Source organism: Trichechus manatus, unplaced genomic scaffold (genome assembly GCF_000243295.1).
Source record: "Trichechus manatus latirostris isolate Lorelei unplaced genomic scaffold, TriManLat1.0 scaffold00001, whole genome shotgun sequence".
NCBI classification, from domain to species: Eukaryota; Metazoa; Chordata; class Mammalia; order Sirenia; family Trichechidae; genus Trichechus; species Trichechus manatus.
The window spans coordinates 9,373,912-9,396,187 of record NW_004443937.1 but is presented as its reverse complement, the minus strand read 5'-3'; the positions used below and the strand labels follow the sequence as shown (position 1 = coordinate 9,396,187).

Genomic DNA, 22,276 nt, shown 5'->3' with positions numbered 1-22,276 from the left:
ATGCTGCGAAGAGAAACAAGTGTACTTTGTATGATTTTAAAACTATTAAAACCATTAAAAATTAAAATAAGAAGTATCTTCTGTGGGAGGAAAGTCAATGTGAGTGTTAAAGACCCAGGTTAATAAAGATTTTTGCCAAAAGATTAAAAAAAAAAAGCATGACTGATATATTGCTTCATGGAAGGCAAATAAGACAGTGGGAAAATCAAACAATCATTTATACTAAAAAACCTAAACTGAATAAAAAGTATACATCGATTTAATCAATCCATGGGATTAATGCAAACTTTAAATGGTAGACAATTTGAGAAGCTTGAATCTTATTGTGATACATGAGACAAATTAATGTGGATAAGAAAACTACTTAATGAATGGTGAGTCAAGCAAAGCTTTTTTAAAAAAATGCAGAAAGATAACATTACCACTTTTTGTGTCATTACCTTAGAACGCTAGAACAGCTATAAACCAAGCAGTTATCTCTGGCACTTTAAGACTCTGAAGGAGTTGGATCTCACCAAATAAATCTTGCTGTTAGGTGCCCTTGAGTCTGTTTTGACTCATAGCAACATTATGTACAACAGAACGAAACACTGCCCAGTCCTGCGTCATCCTCACAATCAAACCTGAGTGTGGCAATGCACCTGTTTCTACCCAACTAGAGGTGACATATTGCTAGACTTGGGGGGACTGAAGTGCAAAGGAGTTCAAATCTTATCTATTACTTCCTCATAGCTCATAGAAGAGAAGTTGACTGATGTAATCTTCTGCCTCTGGGCCTATATACACATAAATGTTTCCTTTCCCTAACAATATATTCAAAGGGAGACTTAGGCAGTTAATCGTCCAAGCCTATGGGAAACTGAAATAAGATCTGATAGAAAGTACTTATCAAATAAGCCCCAAAGGGCATAGTTAAATCTTGTGGACTGCTGGTTATAACTCTAATTTTAGATATCACTGTGTAATTCAAATTAAAAAAAAAAAAAAAAAAAGCCCAGAGGCTGTCTGACCAGATAATCTGATAATTATCATTTCTCCCCCGACCAGTACAGGCAATCTCAGTCATGTGTTATAATTTCAGTAAACAAAGTCACCAAATGACATTAAAAACCTATCACTATTATATGCCCATAAAAAAATGTGGGCTTCTAGCTTAGGACCACAGTCTTGGAGGACAACTTGGTCAACAGGCGTAACATAGTTGTAAAGATATTGTTCTACAACCTAGTTTGGTGAGCAGTGTCTGGGGTCTTAAAAGATTGCAAGCAGCCATGTAAGATACAACTCTTGGATTCTGGAACAAAAGAGAAAGAAGGACACCAAAGACTCAAAGAAGAAGCTAGCCTACAGGACTAATAGCTCACACAAATCACAGCCTCATCTACCTTGAGACCAGAAGAACTAGATGGTGCCTGGCTACTACTAACAGTCGTTCTGACCAAGGACACAATAGATGTTCCCAGATAGAATGGGAGAAAAATGTAGATCAAACCTCAAATTCCTAAAAAAGGCCAGACTTATTGGATCGGCAGAGACTAGAGGATCACCTGAGAATATCGCCCTGAGACACCCTTTAAACTTGGAACTGAATCCACTCCTGGAGGTCACCTTTCAGCCACATAATAGATTGTCTCATAAAACAAACAATATCATCTGTGAGTAGTGTGCTCCGTTAAATAATTATTTATATGAGACCAAATGGTCAATATTTACTGTAAAGCAAAGATAAGAAGGTAAGAGGAGAGGGCAGGGAAGCCAGATTAATGGAAACAGAACAATGAAACTGGAAATAATGAGAATGCTGACACACTGTGAAAAATATAACCAATGTGACTGAACAATGTACAGAAATTTTTAAATGAGAACCTAATTTGCTGTGTAAACATTCACAAAAAATACAAAAAAAAGTAGGCATCTAGATAAAACACAACTTATAAACCTTCGTTGATATTTTTTCTTTGAGAATAATTTTTAAAAGCTATGCTAAAAGGAAAAGGTAGTATCTCCTTAATAAATAATGATTTCTATATTCCCCAGTGGAAACTCAACTCAGCCATTCTGGATAGCTGATAAACAACCTGAAGAAACATTAAATAGTTAACTATAAATTTCTCTTTCACTAACTCCTCCACTTTCCTTTTGTCTAGTTTTACAAGACTCTTCCACTCTTCTAATGAAGGCAATTATAATATGTTGGCTTGGCCATCTCATTCTAAACAATGCTTTCATAATAATGCAGCTCCTTAATTCAAATTCTAACAGCAAATCCAAATTTTTCAGATAACTCTGAGAATAGTTTCTTCCCTAAATAACTCCCCGTGAAAAATGTAGCTATTAAAATGTTAACTTAAGAACTTTCAACAAATCAACTATAATACAATCTTATTGTAATTACTCTAGCTTTATAAACCAAGACAACAAACTCCTAGTGTAAGTTATCAAGTTTACTAGTTATACTGTTTTGTCTACTGCTGTAGTTCCAATACCCAGAACAGTGGCTGATATATTTGCTGTATGAATGTATGATCATCATTATCTCAACATATGATTTTAGTATTCATTAAAATGCAAAAAATAAAACAGAAATTAAAAGAATTGTTTGGCTCAGTCACCTTTTTATAGACCTTTGAATATGAAGTCCCAACAATTATCTGCCAGTAGCTCTGAAGACCTAGAAAAAGTTGAGACAGAAATTAGTATAGAAAGAAAGAACACTGATACACACAGAATGGAATTACATAGAAACACTACGTATTTAACTATAATTTCTCTTTACACTGCCTTATTCACCATCCTATGTTCCATCCAGTTCTGTATCTTTATGCTTAACCTTTATATCCTATTTTCCCGAAAAGGCTAATTAAAGGGTGGGGAAGGAAATTATCTTTTGACTTAAGAAATAGTAAATACCTTATGTCAACTGGCTAGGTCCCTAGGTGGTGCAAACCTAAAGGTTGGCGGTTTGAACAAACCCAGGCCTGGCGATCTGCTTCCTTTAAGATTACAACAAAAACAAACAAAATCCTATGTAGCAGTTCTACTCTATAACACACGGGGTCACCCCAAGCTGGAATCGGCTCGACTGCAACTAACAATATGTTACTGGCTAATCCTTTCTTTCCACTTCAAGTTGCAATGCTCTCCCACTTCCCAAAGGATCCCTTCTTTTAATCTCTCCAGGGACAGCTTCCCAAATTCAGAGGCTTTTCTTTAATTGAACATCAAATGTACTCTCTGCTTGAAGAGGGCCTACCATCATCCATCATCTATTAAAGTACAAATCCATATTATTCCTTTCTTTCCCCTTACTCCATACTACCCATCCTCTTGTCCTACTATAGAAACAGACTGACAAGAAGTCAGTTCTATTTGTGGTCAACTGCATAATGAAAACATGCTGAAAATGGAGCCTCAATTCACCTTCTACCATCCAAAAAGGAAAGGATAATAGGTGACAGGACTTTAAAGGAAAAACGGTCAATTCCTCTTAAGTTTTCAGTATTTTCTTCAAAACATCAAATTTAACATTAGTTATTAACACTTGAAATATTGGTATATCACATACATGAAAAGAGCTGTTAGTGGGAATCTAGTTACAAACCATAAAAAAACAAAACACACACACACAAACCAAACCCATTGCCGTCGAGTTGACTGCGACTCAGCGACCTTATAGGACAGAGTAAAACTGCCCCATAGGGTTTGAAAGGAGCAGCTGGTGGATTCCAACTGCTGACCTTTTGGTTAGGAGCCGAGCTCTTAACAACTGCGCCACCAGGGCACCTACCAAGCATTAGGGAGTTATTATGTTGATCTATTTTATGGATCACCAGTTTTTTAAAAATTGAAAAAATGAGCTATTCTTTAGAAGCAATTTTAAAAGAGAATACTCAGAATTAGTATAAAAATAAAAGTTATGAAGGTAATAAAACAAAAAAGAAAAAAGAAACCAAAGGAAGAAGCAGACTCATCCTTCAGCAACAGCAAATAAGAAAAAATGTTAAAAAAGAACAGGACGAAAAAGTATGTGGGTGTATAGCAGGGGGAAAATGAATACATCAGAATTTCAATTTTATATTTATTTCCAGACTAATCCCATCAGAATCCATAGGAACATTAGGAAATTCTGGGACTCAGAAGCAGAACCAGCCAATCTCCCAGTTACTGAGTACTCTTTAGAGGCGTCACCATTCATATACAGTTTCTAGAGAAAAGGCTATAAAGAGAACATGACAGAAATGGTTTATAATTATCCCTGTCTTTTTAACTGGGCTCAGAAAAGGCTAATAGTCTCTGTATTTGTAATTCTGACGATCCTTCTCTATGACTTGCTGAAAGCACAAGACCTGTGTGATCTGTCTGGTCACTCTCTGAGAAGACAAACAAAAACTGTTTTAAGAACAATTCCAACAGAGATTTCAGGGAAAGAAATTGCATCAGCCAGGTGAGCCGGAAGCAGCTGGAAGACAAGAGTCTAATAAACAGCCAATCCAATGAAAGAAATTCAGAACAAGTCTGCTTCAGTAATCCTGTGAAGAGGACTGGCAGGAAGAGGAGTGCCGCTTCAGAAAGAGAACAGGCCTCATATGCTTCAGACAGTCTTTGTACTGAGGCTGTGGACCTTGGCCATTCTCCCAGAAATGATGCAATCCTGATGAACAAGATCTGCTGCCAGAGAAACAATTGTTAACAGCCTATGCAGACAGCAACTCAGCCAAGGTGCAATCTCTGATCAACTCTCTCCATAAACCACCAAAAACCCAAAACCAAACCCACTGCCATCGAGTCAATTCTGACTCATAGTGACCCTGCAGGATAGAGTAGAACTGCCCCAGAGGGTTTCCAAAGCTATAAATCTTCACAAAAGCAGACTGCCACATGCTTCTCCCACGGAGTGGCTGGTGGGTTCGAACCACCAACCTTTCAGTTAGCAGCCCAGCGCTTTTAACCACTGCATCACCAGGGCTCTTTCCATAAACCACCAGAACTTCAAAATTCTCTCTTACTCAATTTCAGTCTCTGAGAAAACACATTAATATTTAGATGTATACGAACAAACCATTTTTCCAAAATGCTCTCTTTCTTCCTTTGTCTTTAAAGCACCTACCATCCATCACTATTAAATAATATGTAAGATGCTGAAAGCATGTTTGCTTTCACGAAGAATATAATTCTTCGTGTATACTACAGCAAGCTATTTACACTGAAGTTTCACACTTATTTTCAATATATTAAATACTGACATTAAAGAAAAAGAGAATATCTATTATTGCTCAGGAGACATAAAAGGTAGGTTGAACAATATCATCAAATATGTTACTTACAATGTCGACTTTTCTCAAGGGCAATAATATTACTTCAGATCTTACAACAGAACCAATGATTATTTTCATCATATTAGCTGCAACTTACCATTTTAGAATCCAACTTAAAAATATCCTTGATTTAAACATCATTTCTAGAATCCTCATTTCCTAGGCCTCATTTCTTTCTTACTCTCTCCCTTTACCCTAGTGACTGAGTATCAGGTTGTTCACACAGATTTCTTCCTTTTGAAAGAAATAACCATAAACTGGGATTTACTTAAAAAAAAAAAACAAAAAACCACGAGTATCTAAGACATATCTGAAATCTGTATATTCAGACTAATAGACTACCCCTTCTATATTTATACTACTAAACAATGAAAAACAACAGACATATAGAATAATTCTGCAGCATTTACAAGATCTTTAACAGGTCAATAAATGAATAAATTTAACTCAGTTAAGAACAGAGAAAAAACATTTCAGAAAAATTTTCAACAAGGATTAAAACAATAGCCATTTTTAAGACTCAATTTCTAAACCTGATTATCCCAAAATCTGTTACACATGTAAAGTTGAATTTATTCTTAAATACGTCTATACTTCTTTAATTTCTTTTGAATGACTTCATAAAACAGTAAAATGAGGGGATGGGAAGAGTACTAGAAAATTTTTTTGCATGATGATTACTACCCTCAACTTAAGTTTTAAGTCTCAGAACAGTTCAAAATGCAATAAATATTATGAATGTATTTTACTAACATGACCAAACTTGTTCGAGAACTAATATGGCAGCTGCATTCCATCTCCAACCCAAACTGAAATATATGAATTAAAAATACTGCAGTTGTACACTGCTTTTCACCTTGGGAGAAGAGAAAGTATGTTAAGAAAAAGTACTATATTACGAGTTAAGAAACTTGAATTCTATTCTATCACTTAGTTTGGTGACTTCAGGAAAATTACATATATGAATCTTAAATTCCTCAAAGTAAAACGTTCACTGGGTTTCTTCCTGCTCCAAATTTCTATGAATCCTGGCACTGCCACCAATCGGTTTAGGCAATTCATTTACAGTCTCAAAGTCTCAGTTTTCGTATCTGTATAACAGAAAGAATAATATCTGCCCTGCTGACTCACAGGTGTACCTGGACTAGCTTTTGTAGCAAATTAAGAGTTTAAATGACTCCTTGACCCCCTTAAGTATATGTGGAGAAAGAGAAGCTGTTGCTAATAACTTGCATATAGCTAAAAAATTATTTTCACTCTTCTCTTAAAAGTGTGTCGTTTAAATTTGCTACAACAGATAATGTGGGAAACATGAGAGAATACAGGATAGAAAAGTGATAAGCACTGGAAGAAACACACACGAATACTGGAAAATAAAAAGATGAACTCTAGAAAAAGAGAAATTGCTCAGAAGTCCTGTGAAAAGTTCATGTTACTGAGATAGGATAAGTTAGGCTTACAAACTGATGCAAGTTAACCTAGACAAAGAACTTAGGTGGCACTGATGGCTGAAGAGGAAGAGGAAAAGAGAAAAACACTGACTGGAGTAAACATTAAAAGAGATTAAACAAACATCACGATTTAGTAACTCAGAGCCAAAATAAAGTTTTCCTTTTCTCCCACCCTCATCTCCTACAGCACTAATTTATTCCTTGGCTCCTGTAATTTATACTTTCTTTACAGCTTGTTGGGTAGGTCCCCAACTCATGGTAAGCCCGTCCACAACAAAACTAAACACTGCTGGGTCCTGTGCCATCCTCATGATCAGCTGTGGACTGGACCTTTGTAATCAACAGGACTTTCACTGGCTGACTTTTAGAAGTAGATCACCAGACCTTTCTTCCTAGTTTATCTCAGTCTGGAAACTCCACTGAAATCAGTTCAGCATCAGAGCAACACGCAAGGCTCCACTGACAGATGGGTGGTGGCTGTGCATGAGGTACACTGGCTGGGACTTGAATGCAGGTGTCCCACATGGAAGGCAAGAATTCTACCACTGGCACAATAAACTGATGTATATAAAATATGAGTTGACTAGGAATAGGAAGTAATTAAAATCCAATTTAAAAAAAATCTATTTTAGTCTGGAGTAAGAATTTCTTTCCTGATGAAAATTTTCATTGGATATTTGAAGTTAACTTTTGTTTTAGGGTTTTCTTTAAGAATATACAGAGATTCTTCTAAGGAAAAGACTCTATGAACAAAGTTAGAATTGAAACTATTTAAAACTTCGTAAGAAAATTCAACCTTCTCATCATAAACTTGAAAGTTTGTAGCAGTGTAATATGGTCTTAACTGGAGGGTGGTTTGGCATCAGTAACAAATATGCTCATGGCATTCTGTAGTTTTACTTCTGGGATATTCAAATATTCAAAATAGTGAATGTGACAGAAGCTAAGACTACTTAAAAGTAGTGGGGGGGAGGACAGGGCAGGATAAGAGTACATGCCATAAACACTGAAATTAAATACTATGATCCTAAGTTATTTTACCACTTCCTGTCTGTCAGTTTGTCCTACTGTGGTGGTTTGCATGTTGCTGTGATACTGGATGCTATGCCACTGGCATTTCAAATACCAGCAAGGTCAGCCATGGTGGACTGGTTTCAGCAGAGCTTCCAGACTAAGACAGACTAGGAAGAAAGGCCTGGTTATCCACTCCCAAAAATTAGCCAGTGGAAATTTATGGATTACAACAGAATATTGTCTGACTCGCTTGCCTTGGACACGCCATCAAGAGGGATCAATTGCTGGAAGAGGACATCATGTCTGGAGAAGTTATTTTCTCAAGACTTTGGAAAGGTTCTGACCTACTGTTTTCGGGCTCAAAGCATGCTTTAGAGACCTCTTCCAATCATGTAGATCTACCATACTACACACGAAGAGAATCTCTCATACACCTGACTCTACCTGTTTGGACCTTTTTTATTTTCAAATCCTAAAACAGGAACTACCTTGACTTATTCCAGACAAAGCGTTATGCACATTTATGAGGCATTAATACCTGTACACTTTCAATAGTTGAGGCAAAATTTCTCCATTTGGTAAGAAATCTAGTTTTAGGGTTTAGAGTTTAACTCATTATTTTACAGATGAAGAAACAGAGCTACAAAAAGATTAAGTAACCTGTAAGAAGTCGCACACTTAGTAGTGGAGTTCAGAACACAGAAAATTTAAGATTTTAATGTATACCTATTTATTAAAGCAATTACCACTTTAGATAGCAACATCTAAATTAAAATTATACACTTTTTTAAATTAAGCACTAAATATCTGCGCCATATTAAACAAACAAGCACAAATTAAAATTCCTAGCTCTCTCAGGATTTATAATATCTAGATTTGCCACTTTCCCCCTTCCTTCCTTCATTTATTCCAACAAATATGAAGCGACTACCTACTATTACAAACACTATGTTAAGTGCTATTTTAAGACGATTCTCTTAACGTAGGAGAAGGCAGGTAATTTGCAAACTCTTTAGGTATATCTATAGGGTTGCTATGAGTTGGAATCAACTCAATGGCAATGGGTTTGTTTTTTATAGGTATGCCTATTGTTACGGACTGAATTGTGTCCCCCAAAAATGTGTATCAATGCAGATTATATGATCTTATACACAGAAAACCCCGAAGAATCCACAAGAAAACTACTGGAACTAATAGAAGATTTCAGCTAAGTATCAGGAACAAGATAAACATATAAAAATCAGTAGGATTCCTCTACACCAACAACGAGAACTTCAAAGAGGAAATCACCAAATCAACACCATTTACAATAGCCCCCAAGAAGATAAAACACTTCGGAGTAAATCTAACCAGAGATGTAAAAGACCTATACAAAGAAAACTACAAGACACTACTGCAAGAAACCGAAAGAGACATACATAAATGGAAAAACATACCTTGCTCATGGATAGGAAGACTCAACATTGTGAAAATGTCAATTCTACCCAAAGCGATCTACAAATACAATCCTGATCCAAATTCCAACGGCATTTTTTAATGAGATGGAGAAACAAATCACCAACTTCATATGTAAAGGGAAGAGGCCCAGGATTAGTAAAGCATTACCGAAGAAGAAGAACAAAGTGGGAGGCCTCACACTACCCGATTTTAGAACCTATTATACTGCCACGGTAGTAAAAACAGCCTGATACTGGTACAACAAAAGAAACACAGACCAATGGAACAGAATTGAGAATCCAGATGAAAATTCATCCACCTATGAGCACCTGAGGAAACCCTGCTGGTGCAGTGGGTTAAGAGCTACGGCTGCTAACCAAAAGATCTGCAGTTTGATATCTACCACGTGCTCCTTGGAAACTCTATGGGGCAGTTCGACTCTGTCCTATAGGGTCGCTATGAGTTGGAATTGCTGCGACAGCAACAGGTTTGTTTTTTTCTTTACAAGCAGCTGATATCTGACAAAGGCTCAAAGTTCATTAAATGGGGTAAAAGACAATCTCTTTAACAAATGGTGCTGGCATAACTGGATATCCATCTGCAAAAAGATGAAGCAAGACCCATACCTCACACCATGCACAAAAACTAACTCAAAATGGATCAAATACCTAAATATAAAATGTAAAACAACAAAGATCAAGGAAGAAAAAATAGGGACAATGCTAGGAGCCCTAATACATGGCATAAACAGAATACAAACCGTAAGTAACAACGCATGAACACCAGAAGAGAAACTAGATAACTGAGAGCTCCTAAAAAATTAAACACTTATGCTCATCAAAAGACTTCACCCAAAGAATAAAAAGACAACCTACAGACTGGGAAAAATTTTTTGGCTACGACAAATTCGATCAGGGTCCAATCTCTAAAATCTACAAGATACTGCAAAAACCTCAACAGCAAAAGGACAAACAACCCAATTAAAAAATGGGCAAAGGAAATGAACAGGCACTTCACCAAAGAACACATTCAGGCTGCTAACAGACACGAGGAGATGCTCATGATCATTAACCATCAGAGAAATGCAAATCAAAACTACAATGAGATACCATCTCACCCCAACAAGGTGAGCATTAATCCAAAAAACACAAAATAATAAATGTTGGAGAGGCTGTGGAGAGACTGGAACCCGTATACACGGCTGGTGGGTATGTAAAATGGTACAACCACTTTGGAAATTGATTTGGTGCTTCCTTAAAAAGCTAGAAATAGAAGTACCATACAATCCAGGAATCCCACTCCTTGGACTATAGCCTAGAGAAATTTAATAGCCATCATATGAATAGATACATGCACACCCATGTCCACTGCAGCATTGTTCACAACAGTGAACAACCTAGGTGCCTATCAGCAGATGAATGGATAAACAAATTATGGTATATTCACACAATGGAATACTACGCAACAATAAAGAACAACGATGAATCCGTGAAATATCTCGTAACATGGATGAATCTGGAAGGCATTACGCTGAGTGAATTTAGTCAGTCATGAAAGGACAAATGTTGTATGAAACCGCTATTATAAAAATTCAAGAAAAGGCTTAAACACAGAAGAAAACATTCTTTGATTGTTACGAGGGTGGGGAGGGAGGGAGAGGAGTATTCGCTAACTAAACAGCAGACAAAAATTATCTTAGGTGAAGGGAAGGACAACACACAATACAGGGGAAGTCAGCACAACTGGACTAAACCAAAAGCTAAGAAGTTTCCTGAATACAACCAAACATTTCGAGTGACAGAGTAGCAGGGGTAGGGGTCCAGGGACCATGGTTTCAGAGGATATCTAGGTCAACTGGCATCACAAGTTTATTAAGAAAATGTTCTGCATCCTACTTTGGTGAGTGGTGTCTGGGGTCTTAAAAGCTAGCGAGCAGCCATCTAAGATGCATCAATTGGTCCTGACCTATCTGGAGCAAAGGAGAATGAAAAACATCAAAGACACAAGGAAAGTATTAGCCCAAGAGACAGAAAGGGCCACATAAACCAGAGACTCCATCAGCCTGTGACCGAAGTACTAGATAGTACCCAGCTACCACCAATGACCACCCTGACAGGGAACACAACAAGAGTCCCTGACAGAGCAGGAGAAAAGTGGGGTGCAGAACTCAAATTCTAGTAAAAAGACCAGACTTAATAGTTTAAATGAGACTGGAGGGACCCTGGAAGACATGGCCCCCGGACTCTGTTAGCCCAAAATTAAAACCATTCCCAAGGCCAACTCTTCAGACAAAGATTAGACTGGACTATGGGACAGAAAATAATAGGAAGAGTGTGCTTCTTAGCTCAAGTAGATACACGAGACTAAATGGGCAGCACCTGTCCAGAGGTGAGATAAGAAGGCAGAAAGGGACAGGAGCTGGCTGAATGGACACGGGAAATCCAGGGTGGAAGAGTGTGCTGTCACAGTACAGGGAGAGCAACTAGGGTCACATAAGAATGTGTGTATAAATTTTTGTATGAGAAACTAACTTGAATCGTAAACTTTCACTTAAAGCACAATAAAAGAAAAAAAATGTGTATCAACTTGGCTAGGCCATGTGATTGTCTACCATTTTGTCATCGGATGTGATTTTCCTCTGCGTTGTAAATCCTACCTCTATGATGTTAATGAGGTAGGATTAGAGGCAATTATGTTAATGAGGCAAGACTCAATCTACAAGATTAGACTGTATCTTCAGTGAATCTCTTCGGAGACAGAAAAGAGAGAAGGGAGCAGAGAGCCAAGGGGAGCTCACACCATCAAGAAAGCAGTGCCAGGAGCACAATTTGTCATTTGGACCTTGGGTGCCTGCACTGAGAAATTCCTAGACCAAGGGAAGACTGATGACAAGGACCTTCCCCCCGAACTGAAAGAGAAAGCCTTCCCCTAGAGTCGGCACCTGGAATTTGGACTTCTAGCCTCCTAGACAGAGAGAGAATAAACTTGTGTTTGTTAAAGCCATCCACTTGAGGTATTTCTGTTATAGCAGTACTAGATAACTAAGACACCTGTGTTCTAAGTGCTGCACTTTCACAACCATGAAGGCAAAAAAAAAAAGAAAATCCTAAAGAGTGTCTTTACAATTAATGTGTCAAATTCTGAAAACAACATTCCCTCCTCAAAAACGGGAGGGAGAGGACCACCACCCAAACTACTCTATATTTTACCAATGACACAGAAGAGTTTCTTATATAAATATGTTCTTTTATAAACCCCTTGAACTGTTTAGACAAAGTTCACCATCAGTCTCATGGAAAATCCTATTGAAGGCCAACAGATAGCAGGAACCCTCAGAATACAGAAGAACCTGACCATACATACATGTTCCGTGATCACCTGGCAGACCAGGTGGCTAAGTAGTGAAGAAACTTAAAGCTTAATAATTTGCAATAAGGTTCCCTTCCTCCACCAGTGGCTGCATCTTTAACTTATTATTATAAAAATAATAAACGCTTGTACAAATATGCAAACATTACAAAAGCATAAAAAATAGAAGTGGAATTCTCATGCAACTCCACCCTCTTCCCCTACAAAGATAAGTCAAAGATAAAAGTGATAACCCTACTATTCTGTAACCTGCTTTTTTCATTTGGCAATAGGTTTTGGACATCTTTCTATATGATTACGGACAAATTTACTTCTCTTAAATTATGGCACGGTATTCTATCCTCTGAATTTATTATAATTTAAATCAATCCTCTGTAGGTGGATGTTTGGATAATTGCTAATTTTCCATAATACAAGCAACACTACATTGAATGGTCATGTACATATGCCTCTCTTTATACATGTGTACAAACATTTCCTTAGGATAAATTCCTAGAAGCAGAACTACTAGAGTGGCATGGGCATAGTTATTATGGATGCCAACCCACCCTCCAGAAAGTTAAAACCATTTTACACTTCTACAAACATTCAAGTTCATGATGGGAAGGCTAAATTTTCTTGTAAAATTTAAAGTAATTTCAATTCTAACTGTCCTCATACAGTCCTCTCCTTAGAAGATTCTCAGTAATCTTAAAGAAAACCATGAAACACAAGTTAACGTCAAATTCGCAACAATTATGTGATACACTTTTAAGACTACTGATTGGATGCTCTATTACCCTCTAAGAAGGAGCCCTGGTAGTGCAGTGGCTAAGTGTTCGGCTGCGAACTGAAAGGTCAGTGGTTTGAACCCACCAGCCACTCCTTGGGAGAAAGATGTGGCAGTCTGCTTCTGTAAAGATTTACAGCCTTGGAAACCCTATGGGGCAGTTCTACCCTGTCCTACAGGGCCGCTATGAGAAGGCTTACCCTCTAAAACTCATATATACCTCAGCTGCTATTTCACTAAGTTTGGGCTAGGTGAGTTAACTCCTTAGCCTCAGATCTCACAGATATATACAGAACACTCCACCCAAAAGCAGCCAAGTATACTTTCTATTCCAACGCACACAGAACATTCTCCAGAATAGACCACATACTAGGCCACAAAGCAAGCCTTAACAGAATCCAAAACAGGGAAATATTACAAAGCATCTTTTCTGACCATGAAGCCATAAAAGTAGAAATCAATGACAGAAAAAGCAAGCGAAAAAAAAAATCAAATACATGGAAACTGAAGAACACCTTGCTCAAAAATTACTGGGTTACAGAAGAAATCAAGGATGGAATAAAGAAATTCACAGAATCAAATGAGAATAAAACAAATCCAGAACCATTGGGACACAGCAAAAGCAGTGCTCAGAGGTCAATTTATAGCAATAAATGCACACATCCAAAAAGAAGAAAGGGCCAAAATCAAAACATTAACCCTACAACTCAAACAGAGAACAGCAAAAGAAGCCCTCGGGCACCAGAAGAAAGGGAATAATAAAAATTAGAGCAGAAATAAATGAAACAAAGAACAGAAAAGCAATTGAAAGAGTCAAGACTAAAAGCTGGTTCTTTGAAAAGGTCTACAAAATCGATAAACCCTCTTCAGACAAAGATTAGACTGGACTATGGGACATAAAATGATACTTGTGAAGAGTGTGCTTCTTAGCTCAAGTAGATACGTGAGACTAAATGGGCAGCTCCTGTCTGGAGGCAAGATGAGAAGGCAGACAGGGTCAGGAACTGGTTGAATGGGCATAGGAAATCTGGAGTGGAAAGGAGGAGTATGCAGTCAGAGGATAGGGACAGCAACTAGGGTCACATAACAATGCGTGTATAAATTTTTGTATGAGAGATTAACTTGAATTGTAAACTTTCACTTAAAGCACAATAAAAAAAAAAATCTGTAAACAATAATAATTAAAAAAAAAAAAAAAAAAAACGATAAACCACTGGCCAAGCTGACAAAAGAAAAACAGGAGGAAGCAAATAACCTGAATAAGAAATGAAACAGCCGATATCACAACAGACCCAACTGAAATTAAGACTCATAACAGAATATTATGAAAAACTGTACTCCAACAAATTTGAAAACCTAGAGGAAATGGACATATTTCTAGAAACACATTACCTACCTAAACTAACACAAACCAAGGTAGAAAAACTAAATAAACCTATACCTATAACAAAACAAGAGATTAAAGATGTAATTACCCCCCCACCCAAAAAGCCCTGGCCCTGATGGCTTCACTGAAGAATTCTACCAAACTTTTAGATAAGAGTTAACACCAGTATTACTAAAGGTATTTCAGAGCATAGAAAAGGATGGAATACTCCCAAACTCAGTCTATGAAGCCAGCATAATACTGATACCAAAACCAGGTAAAGACACCACAAACTCCTTGGCCTGAGTGGAATAAGACCTTTTTGTTAATTAGCTACTCACCTGTTTCCTCTGGTGGCGTACTGGTTAAGAGCTACTGCTGCTAACCAAAAGGTCAGCAGTTAGAATCCACCAGATGCTCTTTGGAAATCCTATGGGGGCAGTTCTACTGTGTCCTATTGGACTGCTATGAGTTCGAACTGACTCGACGGCAACAAGTTTTTTGGTTTTCTCCTTCAAAATTTTGTCCACACTGTTTATTCTGCCTGATGTGCTGTTTTAAAATCTTAAAAAAAAATTTATTATGAGAAATTGAAATCAAATACATAACAAGAGGAAACCAAGGCCCCTACTAGCTCAATCAATAACTCATGGCCAATCTTCTTTTATCTATAATCTTTCCCCTCCTCCAGGATTATTGTATAGCAAACCCCATAAATATTAGTGTGCATATCTCATCTGCTGAGTGGAGTTGTCCTCTGTTTATCATAACAGGTGGTATGAATATGTAAAAGAGATTTTGCTTATCATAGTGATAGGTGGTGGTGATAGGGAGAGGCCATTATTCTTTTACAAAGATGGCTAAAACACTAAATGTAATCCATCAATTGCTAGACCTGCTGAGTAATGTTAAAGGTTTTATAACTGCATACTGTAGCTATTAAAAATGTCATAATCATTTAAACGTCTTAAAAAAAGCAATCATTGTAAAAAATTATTTTTATGACATGAGTTTTTTTGCTAATAAAATTTACTGTGTTCTTGAGAATGCAGATTTCTTCTTACAGCAGAGCTAACTGCAAATATGGAGCCCTGGTGGTCTAGTGGTTAAGTGACTGGCTGTTAACCAAAAGGGTAGCAGATCGAATTCAGCAGCCGCTCCTTGGAAATCCTATGGGGCAGTTCCACTTTGTCCTACAGGGTCGCTATGAGTCAGAATTGGCAATGGGTGTAACTGCAAATATACACATGACCCCAGCTGAGACACAGTATTCCTATATATACTATATGTGAATATATAAAAACAGATAAAACAGAGAGAAACACACCAAAGCAGGTAAAGTGGGTGTGATATTCCATATACCTGTGTATTAAAGACAAGGGCTGATTGCATCACACAAGTGATGGCTCATAGCTGAGCCTAGTGACCAGCTGTTCTCCTTATTTTTAGTGAGTGATCTCTTAGAGTACTAGGAGGAATGTCTTAGTTACAATCTTTCTCCGCTGAAACCCATTTTCCAGTGGAAAAACGACTCAGTAAAAACAATGAACGTCACTGAACACAAACATTTGGGATGTGTATAGATGATTCCTAGTTGAACCATAATGCACACTTATCTTAAAGTCCAGTTACTGGAAAACAGGCTCAAATAATTATCAATACAAATATACACCCCTTCCCATTCTAGTATTAAACCACTCACTCACTATAAGCTACATCAGTAACAATAAAACTAAATTTAAACAACAGTAATGGAAAAAAATGACCAACTCAAGGAAACACAGATATACATTGGTAAGTTTTGCTTAGTAACCTATATTTACTCATACAAAAGGTCACTGAGAGAAAGAAAATCTTTGGAATGGTGCATGCATTATTTCCGTAGAAGCCCATGAGAATCAACATCTGTGGACCACCTAGTGGCTTGTTATGAGATCCAGGTACTTCAACAGTTCGTATCATCCAAAGTATCAAAAATATTTAACTTATGGAGAAAGCAAAACTTTTCTCTGGAGATTTTAATATGAAAAATGATTTTAAAATCTTGACACAGATGCTCATCTTTGATCCAGTTTCAGTAAACATTTCTTCCGTATTTGGACCCAAATTCTTATGCCATTAATTAATACTTATAATAAACTGGCCCCAGGACTCTGACAAAATAGTGCTTTTTAGTTAATGAATACAATTTGCTTAGTAAGCTTCTCCAAAATCTTATGCAAAATATAACTGCAACTTAACAACAAAAAGACAACCTAATCATAAAATGGGCCAAGGACTGGAAAAGACATTTCACCAAAGAGGACATTCAAAAGCCACCAAACACATGAAAAGATGCTCAGCGTCATTAGCCATCCCCTAAAAGAAAAAAAACCAAACCCACTGATTCTGACTCACAGTGACCCTAAAGGACAGAGAAGAACTGCCCCATAGGGTTTCCAAAGCTGTGATCTTTAAAGATTGCCATATCGTTCTTCCATGGACCAGCTGATGGGTTTGAACCACTAACCTTTCAGTTAGCAGCCAAGCGCTTTTTAACTACCGCGCCACCAGGGCTCCTTCATTAACTATAAAAAAGATGCAAATCAAAACCACAGTGAGATACCATTTCACTCCCATGAGGATGGCTAAGATTTAAAAAAAAAAACAGAAAATAACAAATACTGGCAAGGATGTGGGAAAACTGGAAGCCTTATCCATTGCTAGTGGGAACGCAGAATGGTATAGCTGTTGTGGTAAACAGTGTGGTGGTTCCTCAAAAACTAAAAATAGAGCTACCAAACGACGTAGCAATTCCACTCCTAGGTATATACCCAAAAGACTTGAAAGTAGAGACTCAAACAGAGACTTGTACACCAATGTTCACTGCAGCACTATTCACAATAGCCCAAAGGTGGAAACAATCTAAATGCCCATCAACAGATGAATGAATAAACAAAATGTGGTACATATACACAACGGAATACTACTTAGCCAGCAGGAGAAATGAAGTCTTGATACATGCTACCCTATGGATACAACTTGAAGACATTATGCTGAGGGAAATAAGTTAATCACAAAAGGACAAATGTTGTATCTCCTCACTTTTAAAAAGACAAATATATAGAAACCAAAGTTCATTAGCAGTTACCAGGGGGCGGGAAGGAAGGGTGAAGAGGGGAGTATTGCTTTATGGAATACTGAGTTTTGGTTTACCGTGATGGCAAAATTACTGATTAAGGGTAGGGTTGCAGAGGTGATTATTCTAAGTGCTGATAGATATACAGTAGTCCCTGACTTGTGATGGGGTTCTGTTCCGATCATTCCGTTGTAAGTCGGTTCTGACATTAAGTTGAATTGTTTTTTTTAAGTTTTCATTATTATTGTCTTTTATTATCAGTACCTTTATAAAATATTTCCAAATGCTTTGTCTTTGGGGGTTGGAAACATTACATATAAACATCTGTGAGTGAAATCTGAGAATGACAACACTGACAACTTACATGCTGCAACACTGTACGCAGTATATATTACTAACGGTAAGATGTACAAAAAAACCAAAAAACAAAAAACAGAGGTCATAAGTGTGGTTTGTCATAATTAGAATACATTGTAATTTGGGGTCTACTTATATTAACAACAGCAACAACAAAAAAAAAAAGGGAGCTGCTGAGGCTGCTAAGGTACAACCAAACACATCATGTGATTTGTTTCCTTGGTTTGGAGGTTTAGACTCATGGTTTCATGTGACAGCCCAGTTAATTGGCCTAATAACCTGTTTAGTGCCTCTGATCTACTTCCTAGTTCAATGCGCAGTGCCTGGGGTCTTAAAAGCCTGCAAGCATTCATCCAAAGCACAACAATTGGTCTCTATTTGCCTGCAGCAACAGAGGAAGGAGAGTCAGGAATAGGAGGATACTGAATGTGTGGCAAATTGCCTCCATGAACAACTGCCTCCTTTGCCATGAGACCAGAAGAACTGGATGGTGCCTCGCTAAAATTACTGAACATTGTGATCAGAGTGTATAGAAGAATCCTGATCAAAAGGGGGAAATGGAGAACAGAATTTCAGATTCTCATGGACTCCAGACTTTCTCGAACCATGGAGGCTGGATGAACCCCTAGAACTACTGCCCTGAGAGAAGCTTTACGCTTTAAACCAAACATATCCCTTGAAATCTTCTTAAAACCAAACAATAGTTTAGCTTAACCACTAAAAAAATGTCTGCTTGAGCATTATACTCTTTTAAGAACTATCTATATGGGATCAAATTGACAACAGCAACGTGAAAGATCAGATAGGAACTTTAGGGGGCAGTAAGTTAATGGGGGAAGGACAACTCAGAGAAAGGGGTGAAAATGGTTGCACAACTCGAAGAATGAAATCAGTGTCACTTAACTGTACATGCAGAATTGGTGAACTGGTGTGTGTTTTGCTGTGTATATTCTCAACAATAAATAAAATTTAAAAATATATATATTGTAAATAAAATCAAACTATGTTGTTGTTGTTAGCTGTTGTTGAGTTGCCCCCAACTCATGGCGACCTACACATCACAGAAAGAAATGCACCATCCTCTGGAATGCTGTGATCCATAGGGTTTTTATTGGCTAATTTTCAGAAGTAGATCACCAGGCCTGTCTTCCTAGTCCACCTTAGTCTAGGAAGTGCCGCTGAAAACTTTAGCATCATAGCAACATGCAAGCGTTCACTGGCAGATTAGTGGTGGCTGCACGTAAGGCGTGTTGGCTGGCAACTGAACTCAGGTCTCCATATACAGGGTGAAAATTCTACCACGGAACCACTTAAATTTTGCCAGTTATTTTACTGTCTCCTTTAATCATCTCCGTTGCTTTCCTGTTTAGAGTTTATCACATCTCTCAACATGTGTAACCCTAAGCAAATCCTAGAATTGTAACACTGAATACCCATTGCCATCGAGTCGAATCTGACTCACAGAGACCCTACTGGACAGAGCAGAACTGCCCCATAGTGTTTCTGAGGAGCAGCTGATAGATTCAAACTGCCAACCTTCTGGTTAGCAGCCAAAGTCTTAACCACTGCACCACCAGGGCTGTGACAATGAATAGTGTGGAATAAAACACAAAATATCTTAGGACTTTTCACCTGCCTGTTCCTTTACTGTTTGTTAAACATCTTTTATTTACAAACTTATTTTTTCTTGACCTAAATATTTCCAAATGCTGAACATCACTTTCTTGAATACTGGCTTTCCTTTCCCAATATCTGGTAATCAATAAAAAAAAAAAGTACTTTTTAAAAAATTATTATAATAAATTAGCAAATCTCTTGTATACCTGTTATACCCGTTGCCGCTGAATTGATTCCAACTCACAGCAACCCTACAGGACAGAGGAGAACTGCCCCATAGGGTTTCCAAGGAGCGGCTGGTGGATTCAAACTGCCAATCTTTTGGTTATCTGTTGAACATAGTGGTTCCCAATCTTTTGGGGTTAAAGAATTGTTTTTTAAAAGTGTAAAAAATGTTTACCTGTTGATTAGCATAATACAGTAAAAAAATACATATGAATTCAGTTAACACGTTAGATCCTTTGCAACTGGGGCTCCTAGCCCACCAACAGGAAACCAGTGTCCAAGAATAATAATTACAGAGGACTGACAATACTTCTGTACACATACTCATGTGAATTTCTATCAATCTTGCTTTGGTGAACTGCTCAAAGGATGCAATATTTGCCTTAATCTCTTCTTTGAGGGGATCTGGAATAAATATTTATTGGGCTACCAACCTGTTACCATAAGAAACACTAATTTACAAATAAAAAAGTTCTAAAGAAAAATATTTAGGAGCTACTTGCCACCATTTCTTATTCTCCTGAAATGTAATTTTTTTTGTTTTTTAATTTAGGAAATCTTACCTGATACCTCTGCTGCTGTTGCTGTTTTTAGTTGCCCTTGAGTCGATTCTGACTCATGGTGATTCCATGTGTGCAGAGTAGAACTGCTACATGTGACCTTTTGGTAGCAGATCACCAGGCCTGTTTTCCGAGGCAACTCTGGGTGGGTTTAAACTGCCAAACTTTTGGCTAGTAGTTGAGCGCTTAACCACTTCCACCACACCCAGGGACTTCTGACACTTCTAGATCTGCTATGAATACCATCCTTTTAAAAAACTCCCTTGTAAGGACTGAATTGCTGGGCAGAGGGCTGTGGGGACCATCGTCTCGGGGAACATCTAGCTCAATTGGCATAACACAGTTTTAAAGACAATGTTCTACATTCTACCTTGGTGAGCAGCGTCTGCGGTCTTAAAAGCCTGTGAACAGCCATCTAAGATACTCCACTGGTCTCCCCCTTCGGGAGCAAGGAAGAATGAAGAGAACAGGATACAAGCAAAAGATTAGTCCAAAAGACTAATGGACCACAGCTACCAAGGCCTTCACCAGACCGAGTCCAGTACAGCTAGATGGTGCCTGGCTACCACCGACTGCTCTGACCGGGATCACAACAAAGGGTTCCGGACAGAGCTGGAGAAGGACGTAGAACAAAATTCTAACACACACAAAAAAGACCAGATTTACTGGCCTGAAAGAGATTGGAGAAATCCCGAGAGTATGGCCCCCAGACACCCTTTTAGCTCAGTGCTGAAGTCACTTCCGAGGTTCACCGTTCAGCTGGAGATTGGACAGCCCCATAAAACAAAACAGGACTAATGAGGCACAGCAGTCCAGGGACAAAGACTAGAAAGCAGAAGGGGACAGCAAAGCTGGTGATAGGGAACCCAAGGTTGAGTAAGGGCAGTGTTGACGTGTAGTGGGGTTGTTAACCATCGTCACAGGGCAACATGTGTACTAACTGTTTAATGAGAAACTATTTTGTTCTGTAAACCTTCTTCTAAAGTGAGAACAGCAGCACAACTGGAAGAGCGCAGTCGATGTCACTGAACTTTGCATGTAGAAATTTTTAAAATGGTGTATCTTTGGCTATGTATATTTTCACCAAAAAAAAAAAAAAAAAAAAAGGTTGAAAAGGCAGAGGGTTGACATGTCGTGGGGTTGTTAACCAATGTCATGAAACAATATCTGTACTACCGTTTAATGAGGAACTATTTGTTCTGTAAACCTTCACCTGAAGTACAATTAAAAAAAAAATTCCCTTGTAAGCATTGTCTTTTGGGGAAAAAAAAGAAGAAATTATTGAGCCTACCAAGCACAGCTGAGTGTGCACCTATGCCAAGTTGATACAAGTAAACTGAGTAGGCTTCAATCTCTAGCAGCAAAATTATTTGAATTTTCAAAAACAAAAACTGAATTAACAGATTATTTCTTATAGTAAGAAAACAAATTGCTTTCACAGGTAGGTTTAACGGTGATGTGCTCCTTCGCCTAATAGTAGTCACCCTATTGTTCTGTGAATTGGAAATATCATGTGATGGTAATAAGAAAAACTGTGCTCAGGGGGCAAGTAGCACCAACAGGGAGACTGAAACAACTGAGTATGTTCACTAGTCTGCTTTAACAGTAACCACCATAGCCAAGTCTATGGATAGTCTTACGCTAATTTAAAAAAAACTTTATTACAAAAATTTCAAAC

General features: G+C 37.8%; 1 protein-coding gene across 5 annotated transcripts in view; it reads right to left on the bottom strand.

Annotated features, from left to right (window-relative positions):
* SETD5 (SET domain containing 5) overlaps window positions 1-22,276 on the bottom strand; it is an 83,120-nt gene that overhangs the window by 45,077 nt on the left and 15,767 nt on the right. For 2 of the 5 annotated variants that reach the window (XM_012557483.1, XM_004368297.2), the window contains exon 2: window positions 2,613-2,671. The gene's annotated coding sequence lies outside the window, so the exon portion shown is untranslated. Of the gene's footprint in view, window positions 1-2,612; window positions 3,668-22,276 lie in introns of those variants that run through there. The other 3 variants (XM_023736899.1, XM_023736924.1, XM_023737006.1) reach the window with 2 other exon arrangements.